The following is a 17955-nucleotide window of genomic DNA, read 5'->3' as shown; positions in this document are numbered from 1 at the left end:
TTCCACTTAAAATCAGTTGGTTAATACAGGGGCAGTCATTCATGTATAGTATTTGTTAAACATTGTGTAGATGATTACCAGAAAATGGAAATCCAAAATCTAAACCAACTATGTATGAAGTATTGAGTATTGATTGTAAAAGAGATAAAGGAACTGAAAGAGGATCTGTAGGAAAGGGAATGGGGAAATTGCGTAGCAATAACCAGAACTTGTGGGAACAGTACATGCAGAATAATGTTCAGGAGGAGGAGGTCTGCGGTTTAAGGTTAAGCAGGGAATGAGCAACTTGTGTAATGTTGGACTGAAAGTAAGTCGTTATAAAGAAAGAAAACATGTACTGTATAATGCACGTAAATGGAAAAAAATTGTTAATATAGTTTTTGTTTTCTACTAATGTATTTGAGTCCTTATCATAAATAATAATTTAGTGAAGGTGTTAATTGTGTAGATGACTTTCCCGGTTTAGATTATAAGTTTGCTCCTTTCAAGGCAGTTCTCTGAATTACTCTTCCCCAGTGTCAGGATACAAAAATATCTTCTTTTCTTTGGAGAAGATGGAGCATAACCCTTTAGTACTGATTTAATAGAGACTTTGAAATCCTCTAAAGATAAGCATGTCGTGCTATACTTGTCTCAGTCACAGTCAGAATGAGTGCAGCCCATTCACTTCACTTTACTTTGGGTAATATTTTGACACTTTTCAGTTTTTGTAATTCCATTTTTGCTGGGGTTTTAAGAGCACAGCCATCAACTTACCAGTATGGAATTCTGCACCATTATTTAGTTCTAGTTCTTGCTTTCCTTTCAGTGTTCCTATTTCTTTGGCATGTGTCAGCAACTCTAACAATTTCTCATCTGTGACAGTTTGTTGTTTTCCTAGGCTGCCACCTGTTCTCTTTTCATAGAAACAGTTGGGTTAGAGTTTTCTTGTTTATTGTTTACCAAACAAAGTTCCGCTTCTATATTTACCTTTATATTATTACAGGCATATTTATTTTAACCATAGGAAGCACTGTTCATCTATACAGGTGATTAACATCACCTTTGCCTTTTCTGACGGTATGTGTATAATAATTTCTTGTGCTGTTATATATACAATTTTAGACAACATAGCTCCTGTATCCCATAGCTTCTTAAAATGCTTGCCTGCTATTTCTGGAACAACTTTGGTAACTTCCTTGTCAGCTTGAACCGTGCTGTATGTACATTAAGCCCTAGCATTATTATAATTTTTTTATTTTATTGCCTGCCACTTTATTACTCCCTGAGCAGCCATTTTGTATACATGTTTTGAAATGCACTGTCATTGTGACTTCTACATTCTTTTTACTATTTTCCAGTTACACTTTCTTTTAGTATGATCATTTCTGTGACCCCCCTATTTTTTTTTAATTAGCACTTGTCAGCTTTGTTTGATACCCTTCCACACCAAAAGTATGCTTCAATTTTCACAGTCCTTCTTTTAATATCACACTCCACTGAATTATGCTATAATTATATGTGCTTTTAGTTGCAATTTATGATCATAGTGCAATGATTAAAGTTTTAACAAGTATCACATATTTTCCTTGGAGAACAGTCTTTTAAATGCTTTCACAATATAGGCTACACACAAATTTCCCTCTTAGCATAACTTCTGTCCCTTATCCAAACTGATAACCCTCTGCTAGTCTGTACTAATTCTGTCACGTAGACCAAAATGGTTTTATGATTCCTGATGCAAAATTCTAAGCGTTGTAAATTAGCAGTTTTAGATTCAGATTCTGATGTGGTCTGCAGTCTCTCCAAGTGATTTTTCCCAGACAGTTTATTACCTTGTGCTTATCCAATTCATCACAGGTCCGTACCTTTTACTGCCAGTTAAATTTAGTGGCACAGAGACACTTGTGTTATCAGTAATATCTTTAGATGCAATGCAGTGTAATTTTCTCAGTAAAAGTTGCTCATTCTTCAATGGCAGCATTTTATCTTTTAATATGTCCAGCATGTTGAGCTGAATTAAAATTGCATCTGTGATGTTCTCACTCTGGGCCAGTAATTAAGGAACCTCACCACTGACACACACACACACACACACACACACACACACACACACACTGTGAGATTTGATTTTCACACACAAACACCTGGGAAAGGCTGGCACAGATTTACCCACTGTGCCCACTTCTGCCCAAACTATAAGGTAGTTATCACTGCCACCAGACACTACAAAGCCAGCTCTTGCAGGTGTACCCAATTATATTGAGTGAACTGAATATTAATACAAATGGTAATGTTAACCAAACAGCCAAGGTTCAGTAGTGGCCACATTGTCACCAATAGATGTAAGTATCTCAAAGGTTAAAATATTATCTAAAGGACCAGCCACAATGAAAAGTTTTAAGTATATTTAATAATCAATAATAAAACAACATGAAAATATGAAATATCTATTTACAGTAAACACCAGAGTTTCAATCACAGGAAATATTAACAATAACACAGCTGGAAAGATTCACACAGTTACAGAAAAAACAATACTTGACTATTCTCACTATATTTTCTTGAGTAATCTAGAGAATTACTGTTCCTACTTACTTAATAGAGCAAGACAAGATGAAGTAGGTAAGGGATCCTTCTATGTCAGGTTCCAAGAAACAGACTGCCATAAGACTTCAGTCTCACCTAGTATTAAACATTTATTTCTGTATAGAATGACATCACACACATCTGGTCATCTGACTTCTCTTTCTCATACAACCCCCTATTGCTAGAAACTTCCAGGGTTTAGCACCTACATGTCACTAATACACAAGAGTATCGCTCAGATCTGGGGCAACGTCTGGAAGTCATAAAATAATTGCAAACTTCTACTCCTCCCACAGAGACTAACAAACCTTGCTTCTTGCAGACATTGTGTCTGACTTCATTCAAAACTACGAGATAACATCTTTATGGCCTAGGCCCAGTAATTTAATTTCTTACTATTTTCCAAAGTTAGCTGGAGCTGAGCTTAACCTATTCTCTTCCAGTATCCTGTTAAAATATATATATATATATATATATATATATATATATATATATATATATATATATATATATATATTTTTAACACAAGCAACTTTACAAATCCATTTTCAACACGGGCATCTGTACAAATCAGTTTGATATTCAAATAACATATACTTCTTTACTAAATTCCAGATAGCTGTGCTGGCATATGTTCTCCATCCACTGCCTTACTCTTCCTTGTCTAGCTGGCAGTATCTCACATCATCACAGTGTCCTCACGCAACCATGTTTTTTTTTTACATTTTAGGTTGCCCTGGCACCCCCAAACCAGCATGTACTGATATATAATATTCATTATTTTTGTTGTACTACACATTTATACCCTCTCCATGCTTGCTTCAATCTCTGTTGCCTTTTTTTCTATATTTAAACAATTCATTACAGTTTTGCTCTGACTGGTATATGAAGTTACACTTTATTATATTTGCATGATTCATTCAGTCAGTCAGTCAGATAAATGCATGCAGCTCATTTGTTTCAGTATTCAGCCATTAACTTGACCCTTTTTCAATGCAAACATGACTGTACATCATAACTTTATAACTTGAACTGCAGTACGTAAGTCACTTAACTCTGCCTCTGTTTTATTAATCATTATATATGATTTTCCTTCTATATTAATTGTAATAATTGGGTAGAAATGGGGAATTCTAGCTATGAGTAAGGTACTCTGAAAACATTTATGTGCTTCTAGATGAATTTCTTTTCCCAACATGTATTTTTTTTAACCTTGCCTGACCTGCCGCTGATCCAATAAAGCAGTGCAGGAGTCATAATTTGCATATATGTGCCTACCCTGCCACCCATGGATATACCTGGCACACCTTACTGCCAGAGGATATGATTACAACACTTCTTTATTTCCCAAGAAGCAACTAGCTTGTGTTTCCAAGTCATTATTTTTCAGTTCATGATGTAACCTCTGCTCCAAATATCTTTTGTAATTATGTATTTATACCTTACACAGCTCGTGCATTCTTAATATTACTGAAACTGTTGGAATCAGATGAAAGCTGGGTCCACTAGAATGGGTTTTGAATATTTTCTTAAATAATTTGCACACATACAGTATCGCAGAACGTATTGGACATCACTTTTGTAAAACAATTTTATTTTTCTTTGTCTGCTGTGAAGGCTAGCTGTGCAGAGCCATTTTATATGGAATGTCTAAAGAGAAAGAGGGAGGGTTTGGTATAATGGTTAAAGTCTTTATCTCACAGATGCATGGTACAAGGTGTGATTCTGACCTCTGGTTACTGGCTAGGCTTGTAATAGTCTGAAGACTGATGGCCTAGCATTTACCCATGAACCTATGAAAAGTTCCAGGCATTAAATATTTGTTAACAATAGATTCTCAGTTTATACATAATTCATACAGACACTGAGATTAAGCTGTGCATAGGAATATCAAGCACTTGCCATGCTTATGTGAGTAGCCAGCAATAATCAATAGCTGAAGTATTTAAACATCTTCAAATGCTCTTTTATTTTCAAGGCATATGATCTAAGCAGTGTACTATGCATATTATTGCACTAAATACAGATATGAGGTAATCACACTGGTGTATACAAACTACTACAAATGTGTAAACAGCAAACTTCATGTTCTACTTACTAAGTGTTAAATGTTAATAAAGGAAATGTGACTTGTGACTGTGTGGTGTAGGAATATGGAATACATAATAAAGTCCTGCTGGAAGAAATGTGGTTTATCAAAAGTAAGCCAGGAAAAACTCTAGGTCATCTAATATAATGTTGACTTGTCATTGTCCTTGTAGAAGGAAGAGGCCAAGGAAGGAAATCTGTATGAAGGAAGTGTGTAAGCAGTATAATATGTAGGAAGGACAAGCGGATATTAGAAGGGCAAAACTGTGGAATGACAAAGGATTATATTAATGTTAAAGCTAGGAATACATGGGTACAACAGATGGGCTAGGATAACAAATTGGGGTATATAGGCTGAAAGACAGAGAAGGAGAGAAGGGACGAGAGTAGGGAGAGGTTTATAAACTGTTCAGTGGAAACAGAAATATATAATCTGGAAGAGTAAAGAGGTTATGATAACCCCACTGTAGCAAGACCAGTGGGCAGTGTGAATCCTTGTGTGAAGGCAAGTTCCATATGTTCAGATGGAGTATATACTACAGCTTAGCTATGTAGAAATCATAGGGTGCATATCTTTGCCTGCTGTTAAATGGCTTGTGAAGTAATATCAAAGTGCTTGCCAAGCTAAGTATAACTAAGGTGTGTGTTATTTAAGTTACATGGAGAATTATGGACGGTTATTGAAGTATAATAGCGTATAAGCCATTGCTGAGTAGGTGACTTTCAGATAGTTAGATAACTGCAATCCCTTCAGTAATGTTAAGGTCTTACAGTGGTGAGAGTGTCCACAGCCAAGCATGCTGTCCTGTTAAAGGCAGATCAAGCTTATGTGGTGGTTGAGAGAACTTTGTTTGCATATGGGAAGCATAGAGGATGTTGGGAAGCATCAAAGCCTGCACTGTAGCTGTTCTACTATTGCTGGTTATAGAGGCCCTGGCCTTGTGTAGTATGCCACTCTTCTTCCTGTTTTTTTTCCACTGTTAGTCTTCATTGAGAGGTTAAATTTGAGCTCATTGTCCAAAATGTGACCCCAAATGTATTGCAAATTTGACTGTGTCTGGGGTTAGTGCTCTACAGAGGCAAAAAGCAAGTAAAAAAGGGGGTAGAAGAAGCAACTCTGTTTCTAAATTGTACACACTTTATTCTGAGTATGTTTAGATGAAGCCATGAGTCAAGTAATTAGGCTTTGAGTTAAAACCGTGCGACTGAACATCTGACATAGTGCAGGCTGAACAAAGCATTGTTGAACCTTTAGCATACTGGGTTACACTGGTAGTACCACAGAGTTTCCACATCATTCACAAAGAGGAAAAGTAGGAGTGGTCCAAGGATATAATCCCAGGGTACCCCAGAAACACTACAGACTGCAGAAGGTTGTGTTATCCATGACAGCCTGAAATCCACCTTCAGGGTATATGCTGAACCATTATTCAGTACCGGTACATTGTGCAGTTATGGAGAGTGTAATTAAAATGAATTACTGGTTGAAGATATCAAATATTGTTGAAAAGGCAAGGAGCTCTGTATGGAGAATAAAGTTAGTTAAGTACATTGAGTATGTTTTTGGGATTTCTCAGCATTTGTCAAGTCTGAATTGTTGCATCACAAGCTGCTGAGCCACTGTAACAGGTGTAACCACAGGTCCTCTGGGGCATGGGGCTCAATCAACTACACCTTGCCTGATCATCCTGATTACAAATATTTTTGGTTAAGACAGAGTTGTTAGCTCCATGCAGACAAGTGAATATTGTGGAGAATCAGTTAGTAAGTTGCGGGTACTGATGTAATAGTAAACCTGGAAGTATGATTTTAGAAGGAGAGCACATAAGGGATGCACTCCAGTACTTGTTGACTCCTTCTGAAAGCTTACCCTTTCATAAAGGGATTATTTTTATGACTTCCAGAACGTGGGAATGTTTTTTATCAAGTATACAGCACTTTTATCAGGAAGGATAGAGCAGCCGTCTTTAAAAACTCAGGCGACAAAAAAAAAAAACAAATGAACAAAGTTTAAGTTTAGCATAAGTTTTTGATAAGGTTACATTGGTAGTTTGAACAGAGAGAGCTGGGTTCCATGTTGGGATTCTCCAAGTAATAGTGGTGTTGCAACTGGTGTATGTATATTTTGGTATAACAATATCACACTAGACATTGAATTAGAAACTGAATTGTCCAGCTATTTTGGACTGCAGGAGGGGAATGGAAAAGGGCTATTTTTATCTGCCTGGGAGTGCTACTCCCCTGACCAGAATTATTTTAAATTGATTTTTGTCATGTTTTATAAACATTAAATTATTGCCTGTTCTTGGTTAGAGAATGGGGGGACCTGTACAATCCCCACCGTGATTAGAAAATGAACATTCTGCAGCAGAGTGTTAATGTGCAGGTCATGTCCACTCGCCGATACACTGCAGCATACTAAGCTGCCATGAAGCTCAGGCAAAAAAAAAAAAAAGCTAACAGCTGCTGTTTTTTTTACACTTCCCAAATAGAGCTTTGAAGTTTAGTGAGAATGCAATTAAGATAAAAAGTCATTTAAAAAGTTTGTGTGTGTGTGTTGTGCATGAAGGCATGAGAGAGAGCATCATTTTCTCTTAAGTCTCCTGATTTCTAATTTTGCAGTCCCATGAACACAAAGTACAGACTAAACATTAATTAATTCATACTTCTCAGCAGATATTCAAAGATGATAAGACGTGCCTGGCCTGTTTTTTCCTTTACTAGGATGTCCTTTGAATTCACTGGATCTGAGGAGCCAGGCAGCCCAACAGAACAGAGTTATAAAACTCCTAATGATTGGCAATACATACTGACTGACTTTACTTTGCATTGTGTGTGGCTTGCATGAGAGAAACAGTGAAATAGACAGAGAGTGTGCTAAATGCAACTTCTAATTTATGGCATGATTTACTGACTTTAATAATTACTCATGATTTTAGTAGTAGATTAGTACTAAGAGCAGCACTGTGGATAAAATTAGACACATTAAATATGGTGAGCATAGGGGAGAGAACTGCAATATCTTGCATTGTATGATTTTATATGTGACATGGGGTTGCGGTATCACTTCAGCAGTAACAATCCTCTAGAGCCAAGGTCTACACCATCGGGTGGCTAGCCCTGCCGATGTAGTTCTTCCACACCACACACTTGCATGCAGACTTACTCCTTGGGCCAATTTATAGTGTCCAATCACCTAAATTGCAGACTTACTCCTTGGGCCAATTTATAGTGTCCAATCACCTAAATTGAATTTGAACAATTTAATACATAGATTAATTGGTACTAATTTGGTGTGCATGTGCAGAGAACATAGAAATAGGGGGTACTTTAAGCTTTCTAGAGATGGGGTTAAATGTAAGAGAAATACCAGCCTCTGGTACATTTGTGACTGTGTATAATTACTGAATGTATGACAGTGGATGATGTGGAAATAGGGAGAGGGAATTAACTGATTACATATATGTTAGTACTGTTATAATTTTTGTCTGGGAGGTGTAGGTTTTGGAGGTATCACTACCTCTAAGGGTAGTGCAACTCACAGGTGGGTGGGTGAGTAGGACTGGTAAGGACCACTCACAATGATGGCACAGGCATATCCTTTTTCACTGTGTAACTATTTACATACTAAGCTGCAGCTGCAAGAAACATCCCATTGCTTTCAACCTCTGCAAAGCAGAACAATTAAGCCTCATCTAAAGACATTTTTACATAGAGTATTGTATGTTTTACCTCAATCAGTGGAGAGTCTGTGTCTGCTTTTAACCCTTTTGGATTTGAAAACAATGAAATCCAAAAGTCAGCTTTGTATTGCACTAGACTTGTTTTGAGGCCTACTTATCTGAAGGGAAAAATTCTACCCACTAGAGTGGAGAGTCAGGGTTCTGGCCTTGTAGGTGACTGCAGCCAAAAGCTAAAGGTCTGAGATTGAGCTTTTTAATCAGAGACCACAATTAGAAACAAAACAGCAATAAATAAATAAATAACAGTAGAACTATATTTGAAGTATGGAAAGCAAAGGTATACAACACAATTATGGTTTATGAATCTAGAAATTATCACTTTGATTCAGAAAGGCTTAGCTTGATGCAAATATCTTATCTTGGAAGGTTTCAGCATCGCACTAATATTTTCTGATTCATTGATCACTGTACCACTGGAAAGGTTTCCCCTCGCAGGGACCTCAACTCGTACAGTTGTCTCAGGGGAGCAGAAGCATGTTAATGTGCATATCTCAACCTCTTAGCACAAGAAATCTGGGGGAAAAAGGTCCAAAAATAAGGACTGATTTTAAATGTTGCTCTTGCTCAAGCTGTTGACATGTTTAAATTGCTTGTACGTGAGTGCTCTTCAAATATTTTAGTGACAGGGAAATGGTAGGGAATTGGTCTGTAGTCTTTGAAGAAAGAGGGTAAGGAGACTTTTAGGAGTGGTTATATGATGGAATGTTTAAAAGTTGGTGGTTCTATGCCAGTAGTGAGACAGGTTAAATGTATGGATAAGGTGCTTGGCTATTTTCTCAGCTGCTAGACTGAACAATGTAGGATGTACCAACACCTGAGGAATTTAGTTGAAATAAGTAGCAGCTAAAAATGCCAGTAGGTAGAGCTGATGAGAAATATTATCTTGTGGTTGAGTGGATAGTGAATGGATAGGCAACCTGTCTGCCAGTTCTTGTATTGTAGACCATTTAAAATGCCTATATTCTTTAGTGATGTTTTGGTTGTTCGGCGGTATCACATCATTGATTATTGACAGAGGAATCTGTAATAATATCTATAAGCTGTTTTATTTCCAGAAGAGATCTAGTTTGTTGGAGAATGCAGATTAGTTTCACATTAGATGCATAGCCTTTGCACTGTTAGTGGCTATCTTAATAGATTTTCTATGGCTAAGGAAAACTTGATGCAATTGTGTGTTGAATGTGTCTTGTTTCCAGGACTGTCATGCATTATTCTTCATCTTTGTTTTAGCCAAGGCCATAACTGTGCTCTGAGTCTTCTGTGTGTAAGAGTGTAGATGGTATCTTGAACTGAGTAAAAAGTAGTTATAGCATGTAAAAGATCAAAGGTAGGGCCAGACATGGAGTATAGTATGGACCAGTCTGTACCATCAATGTAGATGTTAAAATCAAGTAATTTATTTTCAGGAAATGGTTTACAAGCAACTATTTGTGGTGGCCCTTTAATTGCTCTAAAAGACCAAGTCAAGTTCTTCTAAATGTAAACATCTGTATTTTATATTGGTTGTGAGGAGATCGTGTAGAGTTATTACCTGTTGAGGATTAGGTATTGCTTGCACCTTTACTTTTGTGCCAGATAGTACTGAGGCAGAATGTTATTAATTTGACAAGAATCTGGTCCTGGTGACGTCACTGAGAGTGTTGGTGTCCGTTAAGAACTTTTTAAGAAACACATCATGTAGAGATTTTTGAAAAGTAGGAATAGAGAATGGAGGAGGAATGTACACTGCTTTTAAAAAAGGTGGGTGTGTCCACTTTAAAGTGATTTGATATGAGAGAACACTCAATTTGGGCTTTATCTGTAGGACTTGCTTTTGAAAAGTCTACAATACAAAGAAAGGCATTTTGTTTTTATTAGGAGCATGGTGCTTCTGACACATCTGAGTCCAGGTGTTAGGTCTTTTGTTATTTTGCAGTTATTACCTACGTACAAATTAATATCTGCATGGCATGGCAGGTTAATACAGTTTAATACAGTGTACAGTACACTGAAGGGCAGCAAACATTCTCAATCCAAGTCTCGCAGAAATGGCAACAATGTGGGGTTGCCTGACTGTCAGTTATGTTTTAGGGACATCCATTTATTATTTAAAGTGTAGATACTGAGACAAGTGCTTTTTAGATTTTTGTTTCTAATTTTGAAGTTAGTAGTAGAATAACCCTGCATGAAATGGGGGGAGGGTTGAAGACCTGGGTACAGATCTGTATCTCCAGGCAAAATAAGTTTGAAAGAGGTAGTATTATTTTGAAAGAAGACCTTTGACTGGTTATAAGGCTGGCTGAATTTTGCAACAACAGGGCTTGCATAAACTAATCCTTTCTTGTAAAGTGCATAGCTAGTTTTGCAAGATCCGTGTACAGTATAGGAATTCCTGTTTGTATTTTGTAGGAAACTTCTCTGTTTAGGTCAGCATGTTGTAGAATGGGTGGCAGGAATGACAGAGACAGGTAAAAAGGGGAAAGTATGCATAAGGGTAGAGGTGTTAACTGCGGTAGAGTACAGAGTATGTGTGTATGTTCTGAGACAGATAAGTAGGGTAGTCTGATTGGATCATGTGAAATCATTTTCAGCTGAGACCGGGCAGAAAAGCTGTTCAGACATATTCAACACTACTGATGGACCAATAATACAATGCATCAAAACTAAACAGTATGTTATAGAAAATGTATTGCATGGGTATAGTGATAAGATATGCCCAATCATAGAGCATAAAAATGAACAGAGGTGACTGCAATGAAAACAACAGTGTGACACTGTAGTTGTAGGCATTTTCCTGTATACAAGTTTATTATTGGGGTGTCAATGACAGATTAAACCAATATTTGGAAAAACTTACCCACTGCAATAAGTCCCAAATACTTGTACCTTTAAGGGATCCTCAAACCACACTAATTCATGGAACTGTTATTGTGTTGTGTCTCCACAGAGCTAACTCAATATAGACCCTTTACCACACTACATTCCCTTTCAAAACTACTTGAAAATGCACATATCGGTAACTTCTAAAATATCTGAACAATAGTCGCCTACTATACTTCTTCCCAGAGTGGATTCAAACCTAGTACTTGACACTGATCGTCTTATTACACTTTTCCAGCTACCTAAGTAGCAGAACAATCAGTAAGTCATTTGGTGTCGTTTTCATAAACTTGTCCTACTCCTTGATATGGCTGAACACAAAATCCTCCTGAATTGTTTCACACCACTAAACTCATCTCTTACTTCCCAGTTATGCTCCTGAAGCCTCTTAAGGGTTTGTTCTCAGTTTGTCAGATGCTCCATTTAGGTGTATTGTTTCCTTTACTAATCTCATTAAGAGTTCTCTAACACTCATTCATTGGGCTTCTTCTTTTTAAAGCTTTTGCAATCACATACCTAAAATGACCTTGTAGTACTATTTCAGAGTCGGCTATGTGGGGCTTTACCTAGTATTCAGAAACAGCAAGGGTGTCTGGGTTATAATGTGATAGCCAAATATGGAACTCAGGCAATTTATTCTGCATGCTGTAACAACTGGTGTGTGCAAGTCTGTAGGTTTTATAGACAAGACCAATATAGGTCACATGGAATAGAAAGCAGAATAGGGCCTAGATTAGGAGGTACAGCATCTGATTTAAACACCAAGGTTAAGAAGTGTAGGAAAGAATATATGTATGATTGGCTGCAGGCAGATTTGACTACAGAGTGGTCCCTTACTTATGGAGATTAGCTCAGCGAAGGTGACCATATGGCCCACTATATGTAGATGCTTTTGTCCTATAGATGAATTTATTGCAGTCCTTTTGACACTTTCACTGCTTGGATTTGAATAGTGGGGGTTATTTTAACTTCACAGTTTTCTGTGCAGTTGTAATTGCTGCCTGCATTGCAATGTGGGGTTTCTCTGTCATTACGTGTGTTCCAACAGTGCCCTGTTAGTCATATACACAGTGTGTGCTGTGTTCCTTGACCTGTCACAGATTTGCTGTGGGCACACAACCTTAAAGATGGTCTGTTTTCTCCTTCTAAAAGGATATATATGATAAAGTTCTGTGAATACTTTCTTTCCTGCTGATCTGGTCCTCTGTTAATCATTGTGCTGAGATGTGTTGTATTGCCAATGAATCTTGTGACTCTAAATATGTTTGATGATATTGTTGGTTATGAACCATGGAAGCAGTTTTCTGCTTTGAGTAACTGAGTTCACTATCATGTATTTGCTACAGTTCAGGAAATCCAGTGACAAGTACACCTGAACTATGCCCTACATTTCGGGCCATGGTAGCAACTTTTGCCCAGTGTGGAGAACTGTAATACATAGGCCCCTGTAATCATAAGTAACAGTGATTCATTTTAAAAAGTAGCTCATTGGCTGTGAATGCCATTGACACAATGTTATTATATGAGCCAGTGTTACTTCCAGTGGCTGGAGAGGGTAGCCCTGGTGTGGCTGTAGTAGTGTGCCTGTATGTGCACTGTAGTATACAAAAATATGCTGTTGCATTTTTTACATGTTTAGCTTCTGTCTGCACAAGTAATATTGCTGTGGTTACTAGGACACTTTATTCTGAGCAATACTTCACTATTACTTGCTCATTGGGTGTCAAGATCTGGGGAATTGTAGAATACATCTACAGATGAGTAAGTGCTGGTCCCGCCCCCTTAGTGTAGTCTGTGAGTCACATATTTATGAATCCTGGATCACACTGTGAAATCCTGTTTACAGGTGCACAATTGTATATGTTTTTGCTTCCATGTGTATGGTCCATTTGTGATTTACCACAACCCTGTGTGATTGTGGAGCATCATTATGAACCAGGCTTGCAATCTGTAATTTTGCTGCTAAATTGTGTTACTATATTGTTGGATATTTAGTGACTGAGGACCCATTGATAAGAATGACTGGTTTGGACATTATTGTAAGATGTGCTTTTGAATATGCAGCCTCATTAAGGAGTCAATATAGAAAAATATAGGTGAAATGGGCAGCAGCACAACCCAGGAAGGCAAACAAAACCATGCAGAAGGATAAATGAATAAAATTTATTGCACAAAACTCCACAAATTTAGTGCTTTCGTAAAAAACTAAATCAGAATCACTGAACACAACACAGCACCACATATAAATACCCAACCCATAAATTCATGTCCAATGAAATGTCCCCTTCAATTAAAAAATTTAAATACCTTAAAGTAACACATAATATTGAATGCAAAACATTCATGGAAAAATACATAAAAAAAAAAACTTTTTTAAAAAACATTTCAAAAGAAATATTAAACTAAGTCATTATACACTAAATGGGAAGTCACTCTATACAATATATGATTTTAATTTGAGCACACTAGCTATAGACAAATTATCATTGAAACCAGGGGGAACAGTGGCATTCAGTCTCCATTGCCAATTTAATTCTTTTACCTCAAGCACATCTTCCCAGGGTCCCCCCCTTGAAATCTCTCTGAATACATTCTAACACACACAAAAAACAAATACATGATCTGTATTACTACTGATGTGCCTAGCAAGGGCATTTTTCATATCCCCCTTCCTCATATCTAATCCATGTTCATACAGACATTCCCTGAATTTTCTTTTTGTCTTTCCAACATAAAAATGTTTGCACCTAAGGCACTTGCCCACATATATAACCCCTGTCGTATTACAAGTACAATGGAACTTGGACCTAAAGACCCGATGATTAACCTCTATCCGATCCCCTTCCAACACCATCTTACATTGTGGGCAATTGCCACACCTATAGGTGCCCCTTTTGTTATTTGTAATATTAGGCCCGTAATCAATAGTAGGATGTTCAAAGTAATTTTTCAGGGTTTTACCTCTCCTGAACACAATACGGGATCTAACCTCTACAACGCTGGCCATTTCTTTAAATAAGGAAAATATGTTCCAGTATTTGTAAATGATCTCCCTAATGGAAGCTGCCTCATTGCAAAACTGGGTAATGAATGCCCCACCCAGTTCCAGCCGGTCCCTGTCTTTATTTCTTCCAGGCCCATACTTCCCTTGGACCAAATTTGAACTAATAAGGAGAATAATATCCCCCTTGATTCTTCTATCTTTAATGTCATTCCCCACGAAGTGGGTTTAGAATGGTTTCATGATTTCCTTTGTGAATGCACTGTCCTTGACAATAACACTACATCGAAACATGGTACCCATTTTTTCACACTCCTTGACAAACTGATCCCAATTAAACACCATTCGGGCAAGCCAAATGCATTGGCCCTTCACTATCTTGGCCTTTTGATGGAAAGGATGATTGCTTTCAAAATGAAGAATGCTATTGCTATAAGTGGGTTTATGATATATTGTACTAACCCAACTTCTGTTAACCACATCATTGGAAATAGTAACATCCAATTAGTTAATGGAACACAAATCAAATTGATGGGTGAACTTCAAAAAAGAAGTAGAGGCATTTAAAAAATGTATAAAGCCTTCAGTTTCATCTACTGTTTTATCCTATACAATAAAAATGTCATTGAAAAACCGAAGGTATAAACTCCATGGTTTTACTCCAAAGTGTGGAAACAAAATACGCCTCTCCCACTGTAACAAAATAATAGCAAAGATGGGGGCGCATGCTGCCCCCATCACTACACCTCTTCTTTGCCTGAAATACTGTCCATCTAAAAACACAAAATTGTACTTAAGTACCACTTCCATACAATGAACCAAAACATTAATGGTGTAACTGTCAAGGACAGTGCATTCACAAAGGAAAAAAATCATGAAACCATTCTAAACCCACTTTGTGGGGAATGACATTATACAATTCTACCACATCAATAGTCATGAAAACACAATTTTCAGAGAATTCCACCATTTTCATCTTCATTAAAAAGTCCCAGGAATCTTTACACTTATGTTCAAAAGACTCTTAAACAGCTCTTTAAAATGAAATCAACATATTTCCCAAGGGGGGTGTATCTTGGATTTCATAGCACTAACAACTGGCCTCATAGGCGGATTATTTATACATTTATGAATTTTGGGTATTTTGGGGGCAGTGTCTCTTGAGGAACTGGGGCATAATGTGGAGCCAAACTCTTTAAGAAGCTCCATTAGTTCCTTTAAAACAGTCTATATTTCATTGCAAAAGGTTACAACTTGATAATGCCTACCTACATGAGTGTATCAGAGTGAAGAGAGTGCCGAAGGGCCTTCGGTCCTGGAAGTTCCCCAATGGGGTTAAGGCTGGGTCTCCCTTTCATGAGGAGCTTTTGCAACTCTTTCATGAGGAGCTTTTGCAACTTTTTGACCGGCATGGCTGTGAGCTCCAGGAGTGCCTGGTAAAATTTAATCAAAGAGAGATCGATGGCTTGATTGTGGAATCTGAGAGATTGGATAGTGCCATCCACAATGATTTGCTATTCCTAGATTATCAGAATGACTATATGGCCATTTTTAAAAAGGTTGATGGGGACATTGAAAGAATGAGAAACAATAAGAGAAAAAAGTTTGAAAGAGGCAGCTTAGCATATGCTGAAGGGAAAGAGTATCCTAAACCGCTTTCAACCAATACGAACAAAGCTTCCTATGATGTGCATCAGTGGGAGGGTTCTCCCAACCGAGATAACCAGGTTGTGGGAGAAACAGAAGTCCCTTTAGACAGGAGTCAAGTCAATGGGCCTCGGAGGTCTAAATGAATAGAGAATCAGAGGAATAGAGGCAACAATGGTCATTCCAACACCAGGAACTATCAACAGGGGAATTATCACTACAACAGGAATTGGGAACAGAGATGAACCTGGACTTTTCTAATGCGTTTTCTTTTGATGAAAATGATATGCAAGGTACTGTTGGTGTTGTATTTTCTTCTAATGTCCAAGGTACAGTTGTAGAAATTGTTCGTAACTGTGCAGGTGATTTTATGTTGTACAGTTATAGTGATTTCAAGTGCAGTATGGAACATGTTAATTTACTTAGTAGGGGCAAAGTGTTTGTCCCTGCATCATTTTAAAATTGATAATTTACTTGTTGATTTAAAACTGTTTCTTAGGAAAATGTGTTTCAAACTTTTGTTTAATGAGGAAGTCCATTGTGTAGGGGATGTGCTGAGGAGAAGCAGCACATTTAATCCCCCATTGCCTTTACCACTCATTATTGTTGAAAAATTGGTAGAGTTTGATTTTAGGAATTTAAAAGACAAAAGTTCACATGTTCATGATAATTAAGTCCCTAGGAATCTGCATTGTTGTGTGAACTTTCCAGTGGTAAACAGCTCAAGGTTATGAAACCCGACAAGGGGGAGGGATTGTCATTATGGGTAAGGGTTATATTAACAAAATGTTATCACATGTTAATAACAGTGATTTATATGAAGAAATATCTTTACGTTTAATTAAATTGGCCTATCAGAGTATTGATTTTTATTTGCAGGACATGTTGGATGAAGATGAAATATCTTATGATGTGTTTGTTTTTTTTTTCAAGTAAAATATCCTGTTGTACCTGTTATTTTTGGGATACCCAAAATTCATAAGTGTATAAATAATCCACCTATGAGGCCAATTGTTAGTGCTATGAAATCCAAGACACACTCCCTTGGGAAATATGCTGATTTCATTTTAAACAGCTGTTTGAGTCTTTTGAACATAAGTGTAAAGATTCCTGGGACTTTTTAATGAAGATTAAAATGGTGGAATTCTCTGAAAATTGTGTTTTCATGATTATTAATGTGGTAGAATTGTATAATGTCATTCCCCACGAAGTGGGTTTAGAATGGTTTCATGATTTCCTTTGTGAATGCACTGTCCTTGACAATAACACCATTAATGTTTTGGTTCTTTGTATGGGACTGGTACTTAAGTACAATTTTGTGTTTTTAGATGGACAGTATTTCAGGCAAAAAAGAGATGTAGCAATGGGTGCGACATGCACCCCATTCTTTGGTAATATTATTTTGTTACAGTGGGAGAAACGTATTTTGTTTCCACACTTTGAGGTAAAACCATGGAGTTTATAACCCCATTTTTTTGATGACATTTTTATTGTATAGGATCGAACAGTAGATGAAATTGACGGCTTTATACATTTTTTAAATGCCTGTACGTCTTTTTTGAAGTTCACCCATCAATTTGATTTGTGTTCCATTAACTATTTGGATGTTACTATTTCCAAGGATGTGGTTAACAGAAGTTGGGTTAGTACAATATATCGTAAACCCACTTACAGCAATAGCATTCTTCATTTTGAAAGCAATCATCCTTTCCATCAAAAGGCCGGGATAGTGAAGGGCCAATACATTTGGCTTGCCCGAATGGTGTCTAATTGGGATCAGTTTGTCAAGGAGTGTGAAAGAATGGGTACCATGTTTCAATGTAGAGGGTATCATGCTGGCTTAATGTCACAAATAGTGAATGACATTAAAGATAGAAGAATCAAGGGGGATATTATTCCCCTTATTAGTTCAAATTTGGTCCAAGGGGAGTTTGGGCCTGGAAGAAATAAAGGCAGGGACCAGTTGGAACTGGATGGGGCATTAATTACCCAGTTTTGCAATGAGGCAGCTTCCATTAGGGAGATCATTTACAAATATTGAAACATATT

This window comes from Protopterus annectens, chromosome 2.part1 (assembly GCF_019279795.1).
Source record: "Protopterus annectens isolate FY-2018-M chromosome 2.part1, PAN1.0, whole genome shotgun sequence".
NCBI lineage: Eukaryota > Metazoa > Chordata > Ceratodontiformes > Protopteridae > Protopterus > Protopterus annectens.
The sequence above is the reverse complement of the archived record's forward strand: the minus strand, read 5'-3'. Positions refer to the sequence as shown.